Here is a 25,381-nt window from a genome sequence, read left to right on the forward strand (position 1 = left end):
AAAACTACCTCCACATCTGCTGGCTATTGTTTAAATCAGTTAATTATGGGTAAATGAATAAACTGTAGAACCAACAAAATGTATTAAAAAAGCAGGTAACAATATTATACAAATCACTTTATTAATTAAATTAATTGAAAACAAATACTAAAAAAACCTAACACACAAAATGACATGATAAAAGTCGTATTATGTAAAAGAGGGAGGCATGTGCCATGACTGGAGCTTACAATACTAGGTCATTCAATTAATAATAACAGAAGTAAAAGTGCAGTGTGCATACAAATGGTTATAAAATGGATGATTAATTGATAATAATGAAGAAAGATCTTTGTAGATATCAATATAAATGTCTAGTGACCAATGAGCAGTCACTGGTCACTAGATACTGCATGTATAATTATATCTATTCAGATGTTTGTTCATTATTAATAGTACATTTATACCTATTCATATGCACAGTGCACTTTTACATCTGTTATTAATAATAAATTGAACAATCTAGTACTGTAACTTCCAATTATGGCACCCCTCCTCTTCTTTTTAACCCCTTTACCTCCAAGGGTGGATTGCACGTTAATAACCGGGCCAATTTTTACAATTCTGACCACTGTCCCTTTATGAGGTTATAACTCTGGAACGCTTCAACGGATCCTGGTGATTCTGACAAAATTTTCTCAAGACATACTATGCTTCATGATAGTGGTAAAATTTATTTGATGTTTCTTGTGTTTATTTGTGAAAAAAATGTAAATTTGGCGAAAATTTTGAAAATTTCGCATTTTTCCACACTTGAATTTTCATGCCCTTAAATCACAGAGATATGTCACACAAAATACTTAATATGTAACATTTTCCACATGTCTACTTTACATCAGCACAATTTTGGAACCAATTTTTTTTTTTTTATTAGGGAGTTATAAGGGTTAAAAGTTGACCAGCAATTTCTCATTTTTACAACACCATTTTTTTTATGGACCACATCACATTTGAAGTCACTTTGAGGGGTCTGTATGATAGAAAATACCCAAGTGTGACACCATTCTAAAAACTGCACATCTCAAGGTGCTCAAAACCACATTCAAGAAGTTTATTAACTCTTTAGATGCTTCACAGGAATTTTTGGAATGTTTAAAAAAAATGAAACTAACTTTTTTCACAAAAAAATTACTTCAGATCCAATTTATTTTATTTTACCAACGGTAACAAGAGAAATTGGACCCCAAAACCACTGTTTGGGCGCATGGCAGAGCTCAGAAGGGAAGGAGCACCATTTGACTTTTTCAACGCAGAATTGGCTGGAATTGAGATCAGATGCCATGTCGCATTTGGAGTGCCCCTGATGTGCCTAAACAGTGGAAACCCCCCACAAGTGACCCCATTTTGGAGACTAGAGCACCTATGAAACTTATCTAGATGTGTGGTGTGCACTTTGATCCCCCAATTGTTTATAATGTAGAGCCGTGAAAATTAAAAAATAATTTTTCTTTCCACAAAAATGATCTTTTAGCCCCCAATTTTGTATTTTCCCAAGGGTATCCAGAGAAATTGGACCCAAAAAGTTGTTGTCCAATTTGTCCTGAGTATGCCGATACCCCATATGTTGGAGAAAACTACTGTTTGGGGACACGTCGGGGCTCGGAATGGAAGAAGTGGCGTCTTGGAATGCAGACGTTGATGGAATGGTCTGCAGAGCCCCTGATGTACCTAAACACTAGAAATCCCACACAATTGGCCCCATATTGGAAACTAGACCCCCAAGGAACTTCTCTAGATATGTTGTGAGAGCTTTGAACCCCCAAGTGTTTCACTAACGTTTATAACGCAGAGCCGTGAAAATAAAAATGCTTTTTTTTCCCCAAAAATTATTTTTTCAGCCCCCAGTTTTGTATTTTCCCAAGGGTAACAGGAGAAATTGGACTGCAAACGATGTTGTGCAATTTGTCCTGAGTGCGCTGATACCCCATATGTGGGGGTAAATCTCTGGGTGCACGACAGAGCTCAGAAAGGAAGGAGCACAGTTTTACTTTTTTAACGCAGAATTGGATGGAATTGAGATCGGACATCATGGTGCGTTTGCAGATCCCCTGATGTGCCTAAACACTGGAAACCCCCCAATTCTAACTCGAACCCTAAGCCCAACGCACCCCTAACCCTAATCCCAACCCTAACCACACCCCTAACCCCAACACACCCCTATCCCTAATCCCAACCCTAATCATAGCCACACCCCTAACCCAAACACACCCTAATCCCAACCCCAACACACCCCTAACCCTAATCCCAACCCTAACCATAACCGTAACCACACCCCTAACCCTGACACACCCCTAACCCAAATGTAAACGTAATCCATACCCAAACCCCAATTTTAGCTCCAACCCTAACCCTAACTTTAGCCCCAACCCTAGCCATAACTTTAGCCACAGCCCTAACTTTAGCCACAACCCTAACCCTAACTTTAGCCACAACACTAACTCTTAACGGAAAAATGGAAATAAATACATATTTTTTTATTTTATTATTTTTCCCTAACTAGGGGGGTGATAAAGGGGAGGTTTGATTTACTATTTATAGTGGGTTTTTATAGCGGGTTTTTGCTTGGCAGCTGTCACACACTAAAAGATGCTTTTTGTTGCAAAAAATAGTTTTTGAGTCACCACATTTTGAGAGCTATAATTTTTCCATATTTTGGTCAACAGAGTCATGTGAGATTTTGTTTTTTGTGGGATGAGTTGACATTTTTATTGGTAGTATTTTTGGGCACATGACATTTTTTGATCGCTTTTTATTCCGATTTTTTGTTAGGTAGAATGAACAAAAACCAGCAATTCATGAATTTCTTTTGGGGGTCGTTTATACCGTTCTGCGTTTGGTAAAATTGATAAAGCAATAAAAACTATTTTATATAAAAAAATTATTATTTTTGCATCGCTTTATTCTGAGGGCTATAACTTTTTTTTATTGTTTTGTTGATGGTGCTGTATGACAGCTGTTTTTTTTGCGGGACAAGATGACGTTTTCAGTGGTACCATTTTTATTTACATCTGTCTTTCTTTTTCGCCTGTAATTCCACTTTTTGTTTGGTGGTATGATAAAGCATTGTTTTTTGCCTCTTTTTTTTTTTTTTTTTTACGGTGTTCACTGAAGGGGTTAACTAGTGGGACAGTTTTATAGGTCGGGTCGTTACAGACGAGCGATACTAAATATGTGTACTTTTATTATTCTTTCTTTTATTTACATAAAGAAATGCATTTATTGGAACAATATTAATTTTTTTTTATTTATTAAGGATTTAAAAAAAATATATTTTTACACAGTGTAATTTTTTTTACATTGTCCCAGGGTGGGCCATCACTGTATAGTGTCAGATCGCTGATCTGCCACTTTGCAGAGCATTGTGTCAGATCAGCGATCTGACAGGAAATGCTGGAGGCTTGCTGGCGCCTGCTCTCAGCAGGTGCTCACGAGCCACCTCCCTGTAGGACCCGGAAGGACCCCCGCAGCCATCTTGGATCTGGGGGCCTGCAGGGAGGAGACAGGAAGAGACGCTCAGAACAACGTGATCACATCGCGTTGTTCTGAGGGTCTCAGGGAAGCACGCAAGAAGCCCACTCCCGCGCGATGCTTCCCTATGCCGCCGGAACGCTGCGATCTTGTTTGATTGCAGTGTTCCAGGGGTTAAAGTGCCGGGAGTGGTCCGTGACTGCTCCTAGCACATAGTGCCGGATGTCAGCTGTGATAATCAGCTGACATCCGGCCGTGCTCCCCCCGTGAGCGTAGCTGATCGCGTTGGACGTACTATTCCGTCCATGGCAATTAGGGCCCGGGTCACATGGACGGAATAGAACATCCATTGGTAGAAAGGGGTTAATAAAATATCTTTTATCATGTCCTTTGTGTTTTATTTTTTTAACCTATTGTTCTCAATAAAATTAATTAATAAAGTGATTTGTATACTATTATTGCCTGCTTTTTAATACATTTTGGAGGTTCTAGAGTTTAGTGGTATTCATGGGCTATTATGCATATTTTTGAATATTTGCGAATTTCTTTCTGATGTAGTGTTCCAAAAATAAGCTGTGCCTTAAAGTGAATCTGTCACCCCCAAAATCGAAGGTGAGCTAAGCCCACTGGCATCAGGGGCTTATCTACAGCATTCTGTAATGCTGTAGATAAGCCCCCGATGTATCCTGAAAGATGAGAAAAAGAGGTTTGACTATACTCACCTGGGTGGGTGGTCTGATCTGATGGGTGTCGCGGTCTGGTCGGGGGCCTCCCATCTTCATAGGATGAAGTCCTCTTCTTGTCTTCATGCAGAATGCTGTAGATAAGCCCCTGATGCCGGTGGGCTTAGCTCACCTTCAATTTTGGGGGTGACAGGTTCCCTTTAAAGGGACACTGTCACCTGAATTTGAAGGGAACAATCTTCAGCCATGGAGGCGGGGTTTTTGTGTTTTTGATTCACCCTTTCATTACCCGCTGGCTGCATGCTGGCTGCAATATTGGATTGAAGTTCATTCTATGTCCTCCATAGTACACGCCTGCGCAAGGCAAGATTGCACAGCGCAGGCATGTACTAAGGAGGACAGAGAATGACCTTCAATCCAATATTGCAGCCAGCATGTAGCCAGCGAGTAAGGAAAGGGTGAATCAAAAACACAAAAACCCCGCCTCCGTGGCTGAAGATTGTTCCCTCCAAATTCAGGTGACAGTGTCCCTTTAAGGCAAAATAAAGCCTTAAAATAAGGTTCATTTATAGGGATGAGCGAACCCAGGTTTGGCGTATATACAGTAAAAAGTTCAGTTTGAACTTGACCCTGAACACAAATCCAATAGAAATCTATGGTGACCCAAAGTTTGGTGCTTTAAAATGGCTGTAAAATAGTCATAGTTAAGCCTAGGGGGCTGCAAATGGAAACTAAATGGGGGTAAGCGCAGGACAATTTCGCTGCAAACAAATGTGGATAGGGAAATGACATAAAATAACAATGTTAATAAAAGGACCTCTCATAGCGGATGCAGGTCTAAGTCTGACAGAGGCGCCTCTCACCCCTCTCCCGAGCAACCCTGTGCATTGCCTTGGGTTCAGCAGGTGATGAAGCATAGCAACCATGGTGTACTCTGGAGACCATTCACCTAATTTTCGCTGTGCAAAGGATGTTTTCTCTATGCCTGCTGCTTATAGACCTGCCTTCCCCCGTGCCGTACGGGCTCCATTGCATGATGTTTTCCTGGGAGTCTAGTGAATCAAGGTTTGAATCCAGATAGGGAGTCTTATAAACGGGTACCACATCCAAGGAAGGCAGCAGTCAAGCAAACTAACCACTGCTAAAGTGAATTTGTAGTTGATGTAGCAAGACAAAAGCCATCCACAGGGCTGCCACTAGGAATTTCGGGGCCCCATACTGGCAAAATTTTGAATTTTGGGGGCCCCCCTGAGACTACACCCAGGCTCTACCCCTTGAACTGTCCACTGCCCCACCGCTCGTTCTCTCTTGGAAAAACTCCACTTCTCACCAATCACACATTAACAGTTCGCATCACCAGATCACACATATAGCCAGCGGCTTTTGTTTTGACCAAAAGATTTTTTTAAGCTGCCACCATGACAAGGTAGACTCTTTTGGCCGAGCTGTACTCTACTCTATCCTTTTAATCATTTGTTAAAATCTCCAATACAATTTAGGTATATTTTTACTTATTTTACAATTTTTTAAATGACCAATAATATCATATACGAGGGACAAATACCACCGCACCATGACCAGACACCATATTACCACCACAGTGACCGAATAATATCACATACAAGGGACAAACAACACCGCATCATGTCCAGATCACATATAACCACCACATGGTGACCAATAATACCACATACAAGGACCAAATACCTGTCAAATTATGAACCTGTCAATGTGTAATGATCAGAGGTCCTAATAAGATACAGTGGGTTACAAACAGAGACTGAGGCAGAAATGTCAATATTGTCCTTACTAAGATAACAGTAGGGGTGAGATTTAGCATATGAAAGAAACAGACTGAAATCCCCTTGTTGAATACAATCACTCAGCCAGAGTCGAAATCAATGTGCCAATCCAAAGTTTCCCTATTTCAGTGTATTACACTGGAATATAGAATAAATTTACCTGTTCAACAGATCAAATCAGGTATTAAGAAAACAGGTGTAAATTGGCTGAGGTGGTATTATGGGACCCCTTGGGATGGCACACTGAGTATAAATATACTGTATCAAAGTTCACAATGCAATATCTATAGGTATAACAGGAGCTCTAAAACAGTTAATCTAAGGATACCTGGGTATCTATTATTATGGTACCATTAACCTGAGGGAAGCCTCTACTCAGGTATATAACTTGCATTGGATGCAGCCAGTCCCAAGATCTTTAGCGCCAAAACAGCTATAGAAAAACAAAGCTCTGTGCCTTGTCGGCCGATGCCAAGCCCACATGCCGGGGACTTACAGTACTGTAGTCTCAGGATGTGGCACGGGATAGCACTTCAACGGGGCTTGTCCGGGTCCCTCTCAACACGAAGGTACAGGATACCGTCTCTCTTCCAGTAGTCACTCACAAATTCTCCTAAGAGCAAACCACCTGAATCTGCACAGGATGTTTTCTATTGCTTTTCAGCTCACCACAAAAGGGACTCCATGGAGCTCCACAGTCACTCAGCTCTCAAGAATGTTCTGTCCTTGTTCCAATGCAGAACCCCAGGTTCCCAAGATGAAGGGGTTAACACCTGTATGGAATGCGGATAGCAGGTGGACTGTGGAAGAGATGTCTTTGAAGAGACTGAACACTCATTTCATAGTAACATAGTAAGGCCGAAAAAAGACATTTGTCCATCCAGTTCAGCCTATATTCAATCATAATAAATCCCCAGATTTACGTCCTTCTACAGAACCTAATAATTGTATGATACAATATTGTTCTGCTCCAGGAAGACATCCAGGCCTCTCTTGAACCCCTCGACTGAGTTCGCGATCACCACCTCCTCAGGCAAGCAATTCCAGATTCTCACTGCCCTAACAGTAAAGAATCCTCTTCTATGTTGGTGGAAAAAACCTTTTCTCCTCCAGACGCAAAGAATGCCCCCTTGTGCCCGTCACCTTCCTTGGTATAAACAAATCCTCAGCGAGATATTTGTATTGTCCCCTTATATACTTAAACATGGTTATTAGATCGCCCCTCAGTCGTCTTTTTTCTAGACTAAATAATCCTAATTTCGCTAATCTATCTAGGTATTGTAGTTCTCCCATCTCCTTTATTTATTTTGTTGCCCTCCTTTGTACTCTCTCTAGTTCCATTATATCCTTCCTGAGCACCGGTGCCCAAAACTGGACACAGTACTCCATGTGCGGTCTAACTAGGGATTTGTACAGAGGCAGTATAATACTCTCATCATGTGTATCCAGACCTCTTTTAATGCACCCCATGATCCTGTTTGCCTTGGCAGCTGCTGCCTGGCACTGGCTGCTCCAGGTAAGTTTATCATTAACTAGGATCCCCAAGTCCTTCTCCCTGTCAGATTTACCCAGTGGTTTCCCGTTCAGTGTGTAATGGTGATATTGATTCCTTCTTCCCATGTGTATAACCTTACATTTATCATTGTTAAACCTCATCTGCCACCTTTCAGCCCAAGTTTCCAACCTATCCAGATCCATCTGTAGCAGAATACTATCTTCTCTTGTATTAACTGCTTTACATAGTTTTGTATCATCTGCAAATATCGATATTTTACTGTGTAAACCTTCTACCAGATCATTAATGAATATGTTGAAGAGAACAGGTCCCAATACCGACCCCTGCGGTACCCCACTGGTCACAGCGACCCAGTTAGAGACTATACCATTTATAACCACCCTCTGCTTTCTATCACTAAGCCAGTTACTATCCCATTTACACACATATTCCCCCAGACCAAGCATTCTCATTTTGTGTACCAAATTTCCATCTGATGATACCAAGTAGCGATGGGGGGATTTAATGTGTGGGGGAGATTTGAGGACACAAAATGAAAAGCAAAGGGGGAGATGGGGAAACAGTACAGGGGAATGGGGGGCATGTATGAGGAAACAGTATGGGCAATGGGGGGCATGTATGAGGAAACAGTACTGGGGAATGGGGGGCATGTAAGAGGAAACAGTACTGGGGAATGGGGGGCATGTACGAGGAAACAGTATGGGGGATGGTGGGGCATGTATGGGGAAACAGTAAGGGGAATTTGGGCATGTATGAGGAAACAGTATGGGGAATGGGGGCATGTATGAGGAAACAGTATGGGGGGATGGGTGCAGAAAGTATGGGGAGTGTTATGAACTGGTGATTCAGTACCACAATAGACCTGGTGGTTAAGAGCACACAAAGTGACCTGATAGTTACTAATAACATAGGACGAGCTCTGAGACGTGGGAACTCTGCTGACCGCAATTCCTAATCCTATCACACCACACTAGAGGTAGCCGTGGAGCGCTCCTGACCAGACCTAGGTGCCTCGGGCACAGCCTAAGAAACTAGCTAGCCCTGAAGATAGAAAAATAAGCCTACCTTGCCTCAGAGAAATTCCCCAAAGGAAAAGGCAGCCCCCCACATATAATGACTGTGAGTAAAGATGAAAATACAAACACAGAGATGAAACAGATTTTAGCAAAGTGAGGCCCGACTTACTGAATAGACCGAGGATAGGAAAGATCGCTTTGCGGTCAGCACAAAAACCTACAAACAACCACGCAGAGGGCGCAAAAAGACCCTCCGCACCGACTAACGGTACGGAGGTGCTCCCTCTGCGTCCCAGAGCTTCCAGCAAGCAAGAAAAACCAATATAGCAAGCTGGACAGAAAAAATAGCAAACAAAAGTAACACAAGCAGAACTTAGCTTATGCAGTGAAGACAGGCCACAAGAACGATCCAGGAGAGAGCAAGACCAATACTGGAACATTGACTGGAGGCCAGGAACAAAGAACTAGGTGGAGTTAAATAGAGCAGCACCTAACGACTTAACCTCGTCACCTGAGGAAGGAAACTCAGAAGCCGCAGCCCCACTCACATCCACCAGAGGAAGCTCATAGACAGAACCAGCCGCAGTACCACTCATGACCACAGGAGGGAGCTTGACCACAGAATTCACAACAGGGGAGCGAATGAGGGAATGTATGTGGACACAGTATGAGTAGGGATGTGAAAAATATATGTGGACAGAGTACGGGGAGTGATGGTGAAGGGATGTGTGCAGACCCAGTATGGGGAGTCAGGTGAGCAGGCAGTATAGAAAGTGAAGGGGTAAATATATGAGGAGACAGTATGGTGAACAGGGGGATGTGAGAGGAGATATGAGGTGGGAGGAGAATAGTGTGAGGAGACAGTATGGGTGGAGAAAAGTGAGTGGGCACAGAATAGAAACTGAGTAGTGGGTTTGTAGCATGGGGGACAGTGTAACGGCACAGCCAGGAGGGGACAGTATACCAAGTGGGGGTGTGTGATGAGAGAGTACAGGGGGAGACACAGTATGAGAGGACAGTGTGAAGAGGGCACCGGTATGGAAAGGAGAGGTCAGTGTGAAGAGCATGTACCACAATAGGGACAATGTGGGGGTCATATTTTGTGCAGACAATATAGTGAGGGGCAATTTTTTATTCAGGAGCATTATAATGACACTTGTATCTTTAAGGGCATCATGTGGAGATTTTCTGTAAAAGAGCAGAGAAGATGCAAGTGCTGTCAGGATTCTCTTGTGCTGGCGATTTGCATACATGCAGCCATGCGTTGACTAGACACGTGTGGCCTCACTCACAAATGAACTGAGCGAGGCTGGGCACGTCTAGTCGGAATGTGGTCAGAAGTATACAAATCACATGCTTGTGCTGACATGACTGTTCACTGGCAAGGGAGAATCCTAAAAGTGTGCAGTGCATTAGTTAAATATTTAGAATTGAGAGTCCTCAGTGGTTTAGTGCATTAGATGTGAGGACTCAGAAGCCTGTGATGTCAGGATTCAGCTCTGCAGGTTCCAGTAGTCATTACATGGACACTTCACTCATATGCGATATTCACACTTATGGTCCTGTGACAATGAGCTTCTCTGCCTGCTTCTCTCAGTTTTTCACTGAACATTGAGAGCATTAGGGAGAGGAGCTTGTGGGCACATTACTAAGTGTGCAAATCACATATGTCCTTGGTGGGTGTGCCAAAATGAATTCTTGCCCCGGGTGCCAGAAAACCTAGATGCACCTCTGGCCCATGGTGCCAGACTCCGAAACCAGCTGAACTGAAAACAGGACAATGCATCAGCCACATCATTTGACACACCCAGAACATGTGTTAGCCACCACACACTGTATATATGGAGCGCCCCCAGACACAGGGCCACGCGTTTCGGTACCGGGCCTCTCTGGTTCGGTTCTGAGGCGGTAGTCATGGTGGCTGGACCCGGTCGTGACCCTGCTACGGGGCGTCCAATGAAGGTGGTAGTACAGTCTGTCAGTAGTTCGTGACGCCACCTGTGGTGTTCGGTCAGGGTGACCGACGCTGCTGTGGGGTCCGCTGAGTTGATGGAATGACAGCTGGATGGTATAGCTTCCCACAGGTGAAGTATGTCCCCAGGGCTTCCCAGTAAGGTGGATGGTGATGGTGTGAGGTGCAGGCAATAACAAGGACACAGGGTTGCAGTCTCTTTACCTTTTACTGAAGGCTTCAGTACACTCAGTCCAGAGCACATTCAACCGGGCTATCAGAGACCGGCCGGTCCGATGGGCACATCCAGAGTTTCCCTCGCAGATGGAAATCGTTGCCTACCAATAGCGCCTGTGTGTTGTAGTCCTACCCTGCTGAGCATTCGGAATAGTCCTCACAACTGCTGTTCTCTCTTGTTCGTTCTCTACAGCTCTCTCTCTCTCTCTCGTTCTTTGGTTCCAGATGTTGCTAGTTTCTAACGTCCCCCAGATAAAGTATGGCTAGGACGCCACCCGTTTGACGGGAAGGCTTGGAGGTCTTCCGGGACCCTAGAGATGCCCCTCTCCCAATGTTGCCCCCTATGTCTTCGTAGGTGTAAAAGGTAGACAGCCAACCTATAATCAACTGTCCAGCGGAATTTGAAGTAAGGCCTTTAGTCAGTTACTCCTACGGTGATCCGGCCACCGACTACGCACCTCAAGATGTTGCCTTCCTCTCTCGGCACGACTCTTACTGGCTCTCCTTTGTACTTATCTCGTTTACACTGTTCCACAATATTCTTCCCCTCTTGTCTCTTCCTTAGGATACCGCTGCAAGGTGTGCAGGCGCGGTTCCATTATGTTCTGTTCTGTCGCTAGGCACCTGCCAGGTTCCCACGCCTGACAGGGACCCCCCTGTGTCTTCTCCCCGCAACACCCCCTGCCACGGGATGTTGCCTGATTCCAACCCAGTCAGCTTCTGACTAACTTCCTCCCCTGCCCCTAGTTTTACCAGTGTGAGGAGTGGCCCAATAAATAAAGCCTTTTGCTCCCCCTAGTGGCCGGAGTGTGAAGTGTAATGTGTTCTGGTGATACCTGGTCAGGAGAACTCTTTAGTGCCATCGGACGTACCGCTACTCGCCTTGGGGCCATACTGCAACGACCAGGTCTCTGGGGCGCTACACTCCACCCCGGTTAAATCCGGTAATCCTGGACTGGGAAGAAGAACAACAATATAATGCAGTGAAAGACATACAAAATTTTTGGATGCTAAGAACAAATAAATAGAAAAGGTGCTTCCCTTTATGGGAGGTAAGAACACTTGAATGTTACAAACAAAAATAACAGTTAAATATTTTTAAATAACATTATGACTATAAATTACTCTCTGTACCCAGCCGGGTATTCTACTAAGTACAAAATTTTCGAACATTAAACTAACTCTTCCTTTAAGGGAGTATAAGCTGAACCCACTAAAGGCCTACTATCAAGTACTACAACAACTCAACTTTCTATTCCGTTCTCACTTCACCAATGCAGGACCGCCTAGCTCCTTGGCTGAGCCTACTGCCATTGTGCCGACCATCTTTCTACGTTTCCCAGGAGGACTCTCTCTCTAACCCCTACGGGCTCACTTCAGCATTCCTGTCCTCAATCTTTATTAACATTATCAAAACTTTCTAAATTCTTCAACATTATTAACGTTTTAGTAAAACAATCATCAAACATTCCCTTTAAGAGGGACCCAAGTCTCTGGTTCAGATTCTCTTTCCAGCAAGCAAGTTCACGGCAAGCAAGTCCTTCTGCAGCACGTCTTCGCAAAGTCTTCGCAAAGTCTTCCTCGACTTATAAAACCAGTAGGAGGCACCTTTAAGAAGGTGCAACTATTTAAAAAGCCAGTTTGTGAATCATTCACCGTCCATGATTCGGCAGTCTTTAAAACAATAATAACTCTGTGCAAAAGTAGAAAAAGAACTATAGACAATAGGGATCCCGGGTAAATAAAGTGACCCCTTTAAGAGTTAACCCTGGACGGATTTAAAGCAGCAAACAGGAAACAGTTAAATAACTATGTACATACTCGGTTCTTTGAGGTTTAGTGCTGTAACTCAAAGGGTAGCACCGGTCGGAGTAGCCCAGCTGGATACTGGCGGCTACCAGGTGCCACATAAAGGGCTCCCTCACTCCAGATGGGGGTCTTATGGCTTTGCATAGCTCTTTTCTCATCCGATACGGTATCAATGTCACTAATCAGTTGTTCAGGTATAATCTGGGTTCGAATGTCAGTTTTGGTAGTAGGTTCAGTAGCGGCAATAATGCCCACTGTGGTAGTAGTATTAGAATTTGTCAGTTCAGAGTTATTCTTAGTCATGGCAGTAGGTGGCGCTGCTACGTAGCTTATCAGTAAGTCTTCTGTCACTGGGGCAGGGTCAGCGTTCTTACCTGCCACCACTGTGTCCTCGGGGTTGGCCTGCTCCGTCTCCGCTGGGATCTGGAACGCTGACTGGGGCCTTGCGCTGCGGCGTTGCCATCTCTGTTTGCAGTGGCTCGCTTTCCGGCAGGACCTTGCTTTCTGGCTTCGGAGCGCTGGAACTTCTTTCTCGCTCCGGACCACACGAAGCTGCCGACAGACGTCTGGTGAGGCCCCCGGTGACGATCTCCTTCCACCCGGCCTCAGTGCTCAGCTGCGTCCGCCGGAGTCGATCGCTGAGCTCGTCCACCCCGGCCTGCATGAAGTCAGGGCTCACAGGTGACGCCTGGCCGCGGTATCTCTCTGGGTAGCTGGGGGAGTTCTCTGCTCCGACCCCACGCTCCGATCCCGGTCGGCTGGCCATGGCGTCTCCCACGTGGTTCACTTCTTCTCCCTCCTTGTCCTTTTCCCGCTCTCTTCTTCGTGGGCAGTTTCGTTTTCTTTGTCTCCGCCCTCCACTGAGGATCAGGAGGCGGATCTCGGCCGCTGACGGACACGTCCTCAAGGTACAGAAATATTTAGACTGGGCGGCCATTGTCATTCGCGCTCTTCAGCTTGTCCACGCCCACTTCCACGCCCTTCTTCTTCTCTTGCGCTCCTCGTGGCACTATAATGGCGGCGGTTTTGGCGGGAATCTTGCGATAATAGCAGTACACAGTCTTTGCAATAAATCACAGTCCAACACGTTTTCAATCACAGTTCCAAGGCACACATGACCTGCTTCTCAGGCTTAAGTACGATCCTGTTCGTGACGCCAAGTTGGAGCGCCCCCAGACACAGGGCCACGCGTTTTGGTACCGGGCCTCTCTGGTTCGGTTCTGAGGCCGTAGTCACGGTGGCTGGATCCGGTCGTGACCCTGCTAAGGGGCGTCCAATGAAGGTGGTAGTACAGTCTGTCAGTAGTTCGTGACGCCACCTGTGGTGTTCGGTCAGGGTGACCGACGCTGCTGTGGGGTCCGCTGAGGTGATGGAATGGCAGCTGGATGGTATAACTTCCCACAGGTGAAGTATGTCCCCAGGGCTTCCCAGTAAGGTGGATGGTGATGGTGTGAGGTGCAGGCAATAACGAGGACATAGGGTTGCAGTCTCTTTACCTTTTACTGAAGGCTTCAGTACACTCAGTCCAGAGCACGTTCAACCGGGCTATCAGAGACCGGCCGGTCCGATGGGCACATCCAGAGTTTCCCTCGCAGATGGAAATCGTTGCCTACCAATAGCGCCTGTGTGTTGTAGTCCTACCCTGCTGAGCATTCGGAATAGTCCCAAAACTGCTGTTCTCTCTCGTTCGTTCTCTACAGCTCTCTCTCTCTCGTTCTTTGGTTCCAGATGTTGCTAGTTTCTAACGTCCCCCAGATAAAGTATGGCTAGGATGCCACCCGTTTGACGGGAAGGCTTGGAGGTCTTCCGGGACCCTAGAGACGCCCCTCTCCCAATGTTGCCCCCTATGTCTTTGTAGGTGTAAAAGGTAGACAGCCAACCTATAATCAACTGTCCAGCGGAATTTGAAGTAAGGCCTGAAGTCAGTTACTCCTACGGTGATCCGGCCACTGACTACGCACCTCAGTAAGATGTTGCCTTCCTCTCTCGGCACGACTCTTACTGGCTCTCCTTTGTGCTGATCTCGTTTACACTGTTCCACAATATTCTTCCCCTCTTGTCTCTTCCTTAGGATACCGCCGCAAGGTGTGCAGGCGCGGTTCCGTTACGTTCTGTTCTGTCGCTAGGCACCTGCCAGGTTCCCACGCCTGACAGGGACCCCCCTGTGTCTTCTCCCCGCAACACCCCCTGCCACAAGATGTTGCCTGGTTCCAACCCAGTCAGCTTCTGACTAACTTCCTCCCCAGCCTCTAGTTTTACCAGTGTGAGGAGTGGCCCTATAAATAAAGTCTCTTGCTCCCCCTAGTGGCCGGAGTGTGAAGTGTAATGTGTTCTGGTGATACCTGGTCAGGAGAACTCTTTAGTGCCATCGGACGTACCGCTACTCGCCTTGGGGCCATACTGCAACAACCAGGTCTCTGGGGCGCTGCATATATTCTACTCCAAGCAAGGAAACACCGGAAGATGCAAACATGCCACCACAGAAGCGACTTAACAGAGAGCATATTTATTGCATAAACACTAGACAAATTGTCACAATAAAAGCACAACTTTTTCCCTACAAAGTCTGAACCCCATACCTCCAAAATTCAAGCAAAGTTAAGATCCTTACAAGACCTGCTACTTGCCACATCTCTGGCCACTGCCCTGCACACCGATGCCCCTGAAAAATTGCACCAAAACCAGTAGAACCTTCATCATTGGTGTAAATCTGCAGACAACTATTGGTACCCCCTTTTCCATCCATAAGGTATGCCCATTGTAATTCTTCAAAAAAGACTTCCAAACACCTAAATCAGCCTTAATCTCTATGTTAATGCGAACAAAATGAGCTGAGGAAGTTTTTTCCGCCATGGCACCTGTCAAAAGCCTGGAAAGCACATGGCCCATGGGCATAATGTGGCAGACTGCATGACCCTCAAATGGACTTTCTTAGCTTGCTTCAATGCCACTAATGAGTGTAAATCATTCAATTTATCCTCTGGGGGCCTGCATTCCATTGCCACTGAGTCAATCTCTCTGCCAAGGAAACACATAACCATGGCCAGACCCTTTGTTTTATCTGGCGCCAATGGGAAGCCAAATGCCTACTACAGATGAGTGAACCTTTAAAAAGTTCAGTTTGGTTCGTCAAACATACCCAAACCCCATTGAATTCAATGGGAGGCAAAACCAAATGCACAGACAACACCTTATGGGGAACAAAAAGCTTCCCAAACAGCACAAATTAGGGACAGACATCAGGGAAAATGGCATCAATTGGGCTACAGAACAAATAATTTAATAGTGCAGCATGGATGCATGGGACAGGGCTTGGGCCAGTATTTCTAGCTGAAGCATTGATCAGTAACAGGTGTATTAGTGACAGGTGTAGGTATGTTTCTCTGACAGGCCGGCCAAATTCAGGAAACACACATGAAGGCAGGGCAGGACTGGCCATTTGGCAATTCTGGCAAATGCCAGAAGGGCCAGTCTGGATGTGGGCTGCCTTGCTGATGCATTATTAACAAAATCTGTCTATCATGACACCGATATTCTTAAGAGTTGTGACGGAGCACAAAGTCGCTGACTCCTTTACTTACCCCAGCAGGCCACGGGTATCATGAGACATATTGGTCTTGTAGTAAATCTTGTCTTCCCTCTATCCAGGGTAATATTAGTAATATATCTCTTCTGGTGCTTGGTGATGGGGACAGCATGGGCCTGTGTGATTTCAAATGCCAGGGCTGAATTTCAGCCCCAGTCCTGCATGAAGGAGACCCAACTTTTAGTCCAAACATTACCAAAACTATATTAGCAGACAAGAGGAAAAGTGGCATCAAGTGACCCACAGTAGAAATTTGATAATGGCACACCAGCAGTCAGCCATGGGCCATGCATGAGGTATCAGGGTCTGGGCTATCATTTAGGGCTTTGAATTTAGGTTTCAATTAAGACGCGGTGGGTGAGGAACAGATGTAAGCCTGCTTTTCTGGGAGTCCTGATACCTCATGCAACAGCTCAAACTGCTTTTCTACTCAGCCACACTCAGTTGGCACAAAGATCAGCTATGTCTACTACTATTATTAGGAACATTTAAGGATAGTAACACAGTTAGTTGTCTGAAAGTAAGTGCAGACCTGCTGATCTGGGAGCCCTATTGCTGCAGGCAAAACACATGAGGGAGTACAAGCATTTCTATAAATTATTGACACACAGCCCTAAAGTGGCATCAATTTTCCCAGAGAAGAAATAGTATAATTGTGCAGCTTTTTGACAACTTCTGTTAATGGACAGGCTACTTTTCTTTGGTAATCGCAGAGCAGTATTATCATTTATTGTTATAGCGCCATTTATCCTATGGAGCTTTACATGTGAAAAGGGGTATACATAACAAAAACAAGTACAATAATCTTAAACATTCCAAGTCACCAACTGATATTGTAGGGGTGAGGACCTTGTCCATGAAGGCTCACAGTCTACAAGGGATGGGTAAGGATACAATAGGTGAAGGTAGAGCTGCTTGTGCAGTGGTATGGTGGAACAATGATTACTATAGGTTGTAGGCTTGTTGGAAGAGGTGGTTCTTCAGGCTCCTTTTGAAGGCTCCCATGGTGGGTGAGAGTATGATATGTTGGGGTAGAGGGTTCCAGAGTAGAGGGGATGTACGGGAGAAATCTAGTATGTGATTGGGTGAAGAGGAGAAAAGAGGGGAATAGAGAAGGGGATCCTGTGAGGATTGGAGGCTGCGTGCAGGTCAGAACCGGGAAACTAGATTACATATGTATGGAGGAGACAGGTTGTGGATGGCTTTCTATTCCATGGTTAAGGTTTTCAACTGGAGTCTCTGGGTAATGCGGAGCCAGTGAAGGGATAAACAGAGAGGAGAGGCCAAGAAATAGAGGTGGGGATAAGTGGATTATTCGGACAGCAGAGCTTAGGATAGATTGGAGGGGTGCAAGACTGTTAGAAGGAAGGGAGCAAAGCAGGAGCTTGCAGTAGTCGAGGCAGGAGATGATGAGTGCATGGACTGGGGGTTTTGCAGATTCTTGATTAAAGAATGTATGGATCCAGGAAATATTTTGAATTGTAGTAGGCAGGAAGTGGAAAGGTGTATACATATTAGTCCTCAACACAACCAAACACACATAGGTCACACTCCCTATATATTACATCAACTCATAACCAATCAAGGAACAAGGAGTGTATATAAAATCAAAGTTTATTCACACAAAAAATACATTAAAATTGTTCAAGTACAGTACAGACCAAAAGTTTGGACACACCTTATCATTTAAAGATTTTTCGGTATTTTCATGACTATGAAAATTGTAAATTCACACGGAATGCATCAAAACTATGAATTAACACATGTGGAATTATCTACCGAACAAAAAAGTGTGAAACAACTGAAAATATGTCTTATATTCTAGGTTCTTCAAAGTAGCCACCTTTTGCTTTGATGACTGCTTTGCACACTTTTGGCATTCTCTTGATGAGCTTCAGGAGGTAGTCACCGGAAATGGTTTTCACTTCACAGTTGTGCCCTGTCAGGTTTAATAAGTGGGATTTCTTGCTTTATAAATGGGGTTGGGACCATCAGTTGTGTTGAGCAGAAGTCTGGTGGATACACAGCTTATAGTCCTACTGAATAGACGGTTAGAATTTGTATTATGGCAAGAAAAAAGCAGCTAAGTAAAGAATAACGAGTGGCCATCATTACTTTAAGAAATGAAGGTCAGTCAGTTTGAAAAATTGGGAAAACTTTGAAAGTGTCCCCAAGTGCAGTGGCAAAAACCATCAAGCGCTACAAAGAAACTGGCTCACATGAGGACTGCCCCAGGAAAGGAAGACCAAGAGTTACCTCTGCTTCTGAGGATGTTTATCCAAGTCACCAGCCTCAGAAATCGCAAGTTAACAGCAGCTCAGATTAGGGACCAGGTCAATGCAACACAGAGTTCTAGCAGCAGACACATCTGTTTTGAATTCTGTGGCAGAGTTCACTCCTGTGGTCACAAGTGGTACTTCGGCTGATTCTCTCTGGGAGCTTCCGTTTGTGGAGGAGAGTGGTACTGCAGCTTCTGAGTTTCCTCCCTCAGGTGATCTGGTGAGGTCGTTAGCTGCTTCACTACTTAACTCCACCTGATGCTTTGATCCATGCTTCCTGTCAATGTTCCAGTGTTGGACTTGTGTTTCTCTGGATCATTCCTGTGGCCTGCTGCTCTGCATAGCTAAGTGCTTCTTTGCTATTTGTTGCTATTTTTTTCTGTCCAGCTTGTCTATTTGTTTTGCTGGAAGCTCTGGGACGCAAAGGGTGTACCTCCGTGCCGTTAGTTCGGTACGGAGGGTCTTTTTGCCCCCTTTGCGTGGTTTTCTTTAGGGTTTTGTGTAGACCGCAAAGTTATCTTTCCTATCCTCGTTCTGTCTAGAATATCGGGCCTCACTTTGCTGAATCTATTTCATCCCTACGTTTGTCTTTTCATCTTACTCACAGTCATTATATGTGGGGGGCTGCCTTTTCCTTTGGGGCATTTCTCTGAGGCAAGGTAGGCTTATTTTTCTATCTTCAGGCTAGTTAGTTTCTCAGGCTGTGCCGAGTTGCATAGGGAGCGTTAGGCGCAATCCACAGCTGCCTCTAGTTGTGTTTGGAGAGGATCAGGAATTGCGGTCTACAGAGTTATTATTATTATTATTATTATACATTTTTATAGCGCCATTTATTCCATGGCGCTTTACATGTGAATACGGGGCAGATATAGACAATTACATTAAACATGAGCAGATAACAAGGCACACGAGTACATAAGGAGGGAGGACCCTGCCCGCGAGGGCTCACAGTCTGCAGGGGGTGGGTGAGGATACACTAGGAGAGGGAAGAGCTGGCTGTGCGGCTGTTCAGTAGGTTGAGAGTTTCCACGTCTCAGAACTCGTTCTATTATTTTGGGTTATTGTCAGATCACTGTATGTGCTCTGATCGCTATGTACATTGTGTTACTGAATTGCCTATCATAACAGTACAGGAAGCCAAAAGTACTAATGATTCTCAATAGAGGGAAAAAAGAAGTTCTGAGACCATTTTTTTTCCTTTGCACTGTGATTTGTCTTTTTTTTCCCCTAGACATTTGGGTGGTTCAGGACACAGGTGTTACAATGGACATTAAAGGTCTGTCTTCATGTGTAGATCAGCTCACGGCAAGAGTTCAAGATATTCAAAATTTTGTGGTTCAGAATTCTTTGTTAGAACCGAGAATTCCTATTCCAGATTTGTTTTTTGGAGATAGAACTAAATTTCTGAGTTTCAAGAATAATTGTAAACTGTTTCTGGCTTTGAAACCTCGCTCCTCTGGTGACCCAGCGCGACAGGTTAGGATCGTCATTTCTTTTTTGCGTGGTGACCCTCAGGACTGGGCATTTTCTCTTGCGTCAGGAGATCCTGCATTGAGTGATATCGATGCGTTTTTCCTGGCGCTTGGATTGCTGTATGATGAGCCTAATTCAGTAGATCAGGCAGAAAAAAATTTGCTGGCTCTTTGTCAGGCTCAGGATGAGATAGAGCTATATTGCCAGAAATTTAGAAAATGGTCCGTGCTCACTCAATGGAATGAATCTGCGCTTGCAGCCATTTTCAGAAAGGGTCTCTCTGAAGCCATTAAGGATGTCATGGTGGGATTTCCTATGCCCGCTATTTTGAATGAGTCTATGTCTTTGGCCATTCAGATCGGTCGACGCTTGCGTGAGCGTAAATCTGTGTACCATTTGGCGGTATTACCTGAGATTAAACCTGAGCCTATGCAGTGCGATAGGACTATGACCAGAGTTGAACGGCAAGAACACAGACGTCTGAATGGGCTGTGTTTCTACTGTGGTGATTCCACTCATGCTATCTCTGATTGTCCTAAGCGCACTAAGCGGTTCCCTAGGTCTGCCGCCATTGGTACTGTACAGTCAAAATTTCTTCTGTCCGTTACCTTGATATGCTCCTTGTCGTCGTATTCTGTCATGGCGTTTGTGGATTCAGGCGCTGCCCTGGATTTGATGGACTTGGATTATGCTAAACGTTGTGGGTTTTTATTGGAGCCCTTGCAGTGTCCTATTCCATTGAGAGGAATTGATGCTACACCTTTGGCCAAGAATAAGCCTCAATACTGGACCCAGCTGACCATGTGCATGGCTCCTGCACATCAGGAGGTTATTCGCTTTCTGGTGTTGCATAATCTGCATGATGTGGTCGTGTTGGGGTTGCCATGGCTACAAGCCCATAATCCAGTATTGGATTGGAATTCCATGTTGGTGTCCAGCTGGGGTTGTCAGGGGGTACATGGTGATGTTCCATTTCTGTCAATTTCGTCATCCACCCCTTCTGAGGTTCCAGAGTTCTTGTCTGATTACCGGGATGTATTTGATGAGCCCAAGTCCGATGCCCTGCCTCCGCATAGGGATTGTGATTGTGATTCCTGGTAGTAAATTCCCAAAAGGTCGACTGTTTAATTTATCCGTGCCTGAGCACACCGCTATGCGCAGTTATGTCAAGGAATCCCTGGAGAAGGGGCATATTCGCCCGTCATCGTCGCCATTAGGAGCAGGGTTCTTTTTTGTAGCCAAGAAGGATGGTTCGCTGAGACCGTGTATAGATTACCGCCTTCTTAATAAGATCACTGTTAAATTTCAGTACCCCTTGCCATTGTTATCGGATTTGTTTGCTCGGATTAAGGGGGCTAGTTGGTTCACTAAAATAGATCTTCGTGGTGCGTATAATCTGGTGAGAATCAGGCAAGGCGATGAATGGAAAACTGCATTTAATACGCCCAAGGGTCATTTTGAGTATCTAGTGATGCCGTTCGGACTTGCCAATGCTCCATCAGTGTTTCAATCCTTTATGCATGACATCTTCCGTGAGTACCTGGATAAATTCCTGATTGTGTACTTGGATGACATTTTGATCTTCTCAGATGATTGGGAGTCTCATGTGAAGCAGGTCAGAACGGTTTTTCAGGTCCTGCGTGCTAATTCTTTGTTTGTGAAGGGATCAAAGTGTCTCTTTGGTGTGCAGAAGGTTTCATTTTTAGGGTTCATTTTTTCCCCTTCTACTATCGAGATGGATCCGGTTAAGGTCCAAGCCATCCATGATTGGACTCAGCTGACATCTCTGAAAAGTCTGCAAAAGTTCCTGGGCTTTGCTAATTTTTATCGTCGCTTCATCTGCAATTTTTCTAGTGTTGCCAAACCATTGACCGATTTGACCAAGAAGGGTGCTGATTTGGTCAATTGGTCTTCTGCTGCTGTGGAAGCTTTTCAAGAGTTGAAGCGTCGTTTTTCTTCTGCCCCTGTGTTGTGTCAACCAGATGTTTCTCTTCCGTTCCAGGTCGAGGTTGATGCTTCTGAGATTGGAGCAGGGGCTGTTTTGTCACAGAGAGGTTCTGGTTGCTCAGTGATGAAACCATGCGCTTTCTTTTCCAGGAAGTTTTCGACTGCTGAGCGAAATTATGATGTGGGCAACCGAGAGTTGCTGGCCATGAAGTGGGCATTCGAGGAGTGGCGTCATTGGCTTGAAGGAGCTAAGCATCGCGTGGTGGTATTGACTGATCATAAGAACTTGACTTATCTCGAGTCTGCCAAGCGCTTGAATCCTAGACAAGCTCGTTGGTCGTTGTTTTTTGCCCATTTTGACTTTGTGATTTCGTACCTTCCGGGCTCTAAAAATGTGAAGGCGGATGCTCTGTCTAGGAGTTTTGTGCCCGACTCTCCGGGTTTATCTGAGCCGGCGGGTATCCTCAAGGAAGGAGTAATTGTGTCTGCCATCTCCCCTGATTTGCGGCGGGTGCTGCAAAAATTTCAGGCTAATAAACCTGATAGTTGCCCAGCGGAGAAACTGTTTGTCCCTGATAGGTGGACGGATAGAGTTATCTCTGAACTTCATTGTTCGGTGTTGGCTGGTCATCCTGGAATCTTTGGTACCAGAGAGTTAGTGGCTAGATCCTTTTGGTGGCCCTCTCTGTCGCGGGATGTGCGTACTTTTGTGCAGTCCTGTGAGATTTGTGCTCGGGCTAAGCCCTGCTGTTCTCGTGCCAGTGGGTTGCTTTTGCCCTTGCCGGTCCCGAAGAGGCCTTGGACACATATCTCTATGGATTTTATTTCTGACCTTCCCGTTTCTCAAAAGATGTCAGTCATTTGGGTGGTCTGTGATCGCTTTTCTAAGATGTTCCATCTGGTACCCTTGTCTAAATTGCTTTCCTCCTCTGATTTGGTGCCTTTGTTCTTCCAGCATGTGGTTCGTTTGCATGGCATTCCAGAGAATATTGTTTCTGACAGAGGTTCCCAGTTTGTTTCGAGGTTTTGGCGAGCCTTTTGTGGTAGGATGGGCATTGACTTGTCTTTTTCCTCGGCTTTCCATCCTCAGACTAATGGCCAGACCGAACGAACCAATCAGACCTTGGAAACATATCTGAGATGCTTTGTTTCTGCTGATCAGGATGACTGGGTGTCCTTTTTGCCTTTGGCTGATTTCGCCCTTAATAATCGGGCCAGCTCGGCTACCTTGGTTTCGCCGTTTTTCTGCAATTCTGGGTTCCATCCTCGTTTCTCTTCAGGACAGGTTGAGTCTTCGTACTGTCCTGGTGTGGATACTGTGGTGGACAGGTTGCAGCAGATTTGGACTCATGTAGTGGACAATTTGACCTTGTCCCAGGAGAAGGCTCAACTTTTCGCTAATCGCAGACGCCGTGTGGGTCCCCGACTTCGTGTTGGGGATCTGGTTTGGTTATCTTCTCGTCATATTCCTATGAAGGTTTCCTCTCCTAAGTTTAAACCTCGTTTTATTGGTCCGTATAGGATTTCTGAGGTTCTTAATCCTGTGTCTTTTCGTCTGACCCTTCCAGATTCTTTTTCCATACATAACGTATTCCATAGGTCATTGTTGCGGAGATACGTGGCACCTATGGTCCCATCTGTTGAGCCTCCTGCCCCGGTTTTGGTGGAGGGGGAATTGGAGTATATTGTGGAGAAGATTTTGGATTCTCGTGTTTCAAGACGGAAACTCCAGTATCTGCTTAAATGGAAGGGTTATGCTCAGGAAGATAATTCCTGGGTTTTTGCCTCTGATGTCCATGCTCCCGATCTTGTTCGTGCCTTTCATGTGGCTCATCCTGGTCGGCCTGGGGGCTCTGGTGAGGGTTCGGTGACCCCTCCTCAAGGGGGGGTACTGTTGTGAATTCTGTGGCAGAGTTCACTCCTGTGGTCACAAGTGGTACTTCGGCTGATTCTCTCTGGGAGCTTCCGTTTGTGGAGGAGAGTGGTACTGTAGCGTCTGAGTTTCCTCCCTCAGGTGATCTGGTGAGGTCGTTAGCTGCTTCTCTACTTAACTCCACCTGATGCTTTGATCCATGCTTCCTGTCAATGTTCCAGTGTTGGACTTGTGTTTCTCTGGATCATTCCTGTGGCCTGCTGCTCTGCATAGCTAAGTGCTTCTTTGCTATTTGTTGCTATTTTTTCTGTCCAGCTTGTCTTTTTGTTTTGCTGGAAGCTCTGGGACGCAAAGGGTGTACCTCCGTGCCGTTAGTTCGGTACGGAGGGTCTTTTTGCCCCCTTTGCGTGGTTTTCTTTAGGGTTTTGTGTAGACCGCAAAGTTATCTTTCCTATCCTCGTTCTGTCTAGAATATCGGGCCTCACTTTGCTGAATCTATTTCATCCCTACGTTTTTCTTTTCATCTTACTCACAGTCATTATATGTGGGGGGCTGCCTTTTCCTTTGGGGTATTTCTCTGAGGCAAGGTAGGCTTATTTTTCTATCTTCAGGCTAGTTAGTTTCTCAGGCTGTGCCGAGTTGCATAGGGAGTGTTAGGCGCAATCCACAGCTGCCTCTAGTTGTGTTTGGAGAGGATCAGGAATTGCGGTCTACAGTGTTTCCACGTCTCAGAGCTCGTTCTATTATTTGGACGCCCCCGGAAGAAGCCAGGGCGAAACGCGCGTCGGGGCGCTGGGATTGTGACGTGGGAGGACGCACCGTTCAGAAGCTTACACTGGTAATTATCTGGGACCCCTTCTACTCTGTAACATACACTAGTACTAGTCTTAGGAACAGGTGGATTTATGTATACTGCCAGAAGGGTGTTTTAAACTGCCACTATCGTGATTTCCTAGCATTGGGATGCCTGGGTGCACCTATATCTATGAGGATAGTACTGACAGTTTTTTCAGGTGGGATATTGTTTGTTTAAGTATTCTTGGCTAGTGCTCCTCGCCGCTCTCCCATGGGGTATGACTAGGAAGATATCTAGTAGCTTTTTATATGTTTCGTTTATGTATCTGTATTTTGTTTGTATAAAATAAATTGGTTTATTTATATTTTTATGTATGGTTGGCTTCTTAATAGATGACGGGGATACACTGCCATCTTGTGGTATATATGTATATGAGGAAGTACCATTGGTTATATGGCTGGACCTTTTTGGTTTCATAGTTAGTTTCTCAGGCTGTGCCGAGTTGCATAGGGAGCGTTAGGCGCAATCCACAGCTGCCTCTAGTTGTGTTTGGAGAGGATCAGGAATTGCGGTCTACAGAGTTTCCACGTCTCAGAGCTCGTTCTATTATTTGGGGTTATTGTCAGATCACTGTATGTGCTCTGATCGCTATGTATATTGTGTTACTGAATTGCCTATCATAACACACATCTCTACAACAACTGTTAAGAGGAGACTTTGTGCAGCAGGCCTTCATGGTAAAATAGCAGCTAGGAAACCACTGCTAAGGACAGGCAACAAGCAGAAGAGACTTGTTTGGGCTAAAGAACACAAGGAATGGACATTAGACCAGTGGAAATCTGTGCTTTGGTAGATGAGTCCAAATTTGAGATCTTTAGCTTCAACCGTGTCTTTCTGCAATGCAGA

Source organism: Ranitomeya imitator, chromosome 4 (assembly GCF_032444005.1).
Source record: "Ranitomeya imitator isolate aRanImi1 chromosome 4, aRanImi1.pri, whole genome shotgun sequence".
Classification (NCBI taxonomy): Eukaryota; Metazoa; Chordata; class Amphibia; order Anura; family Dendrobatidae; genus Ranitomeya; species Ranitomeya imitator.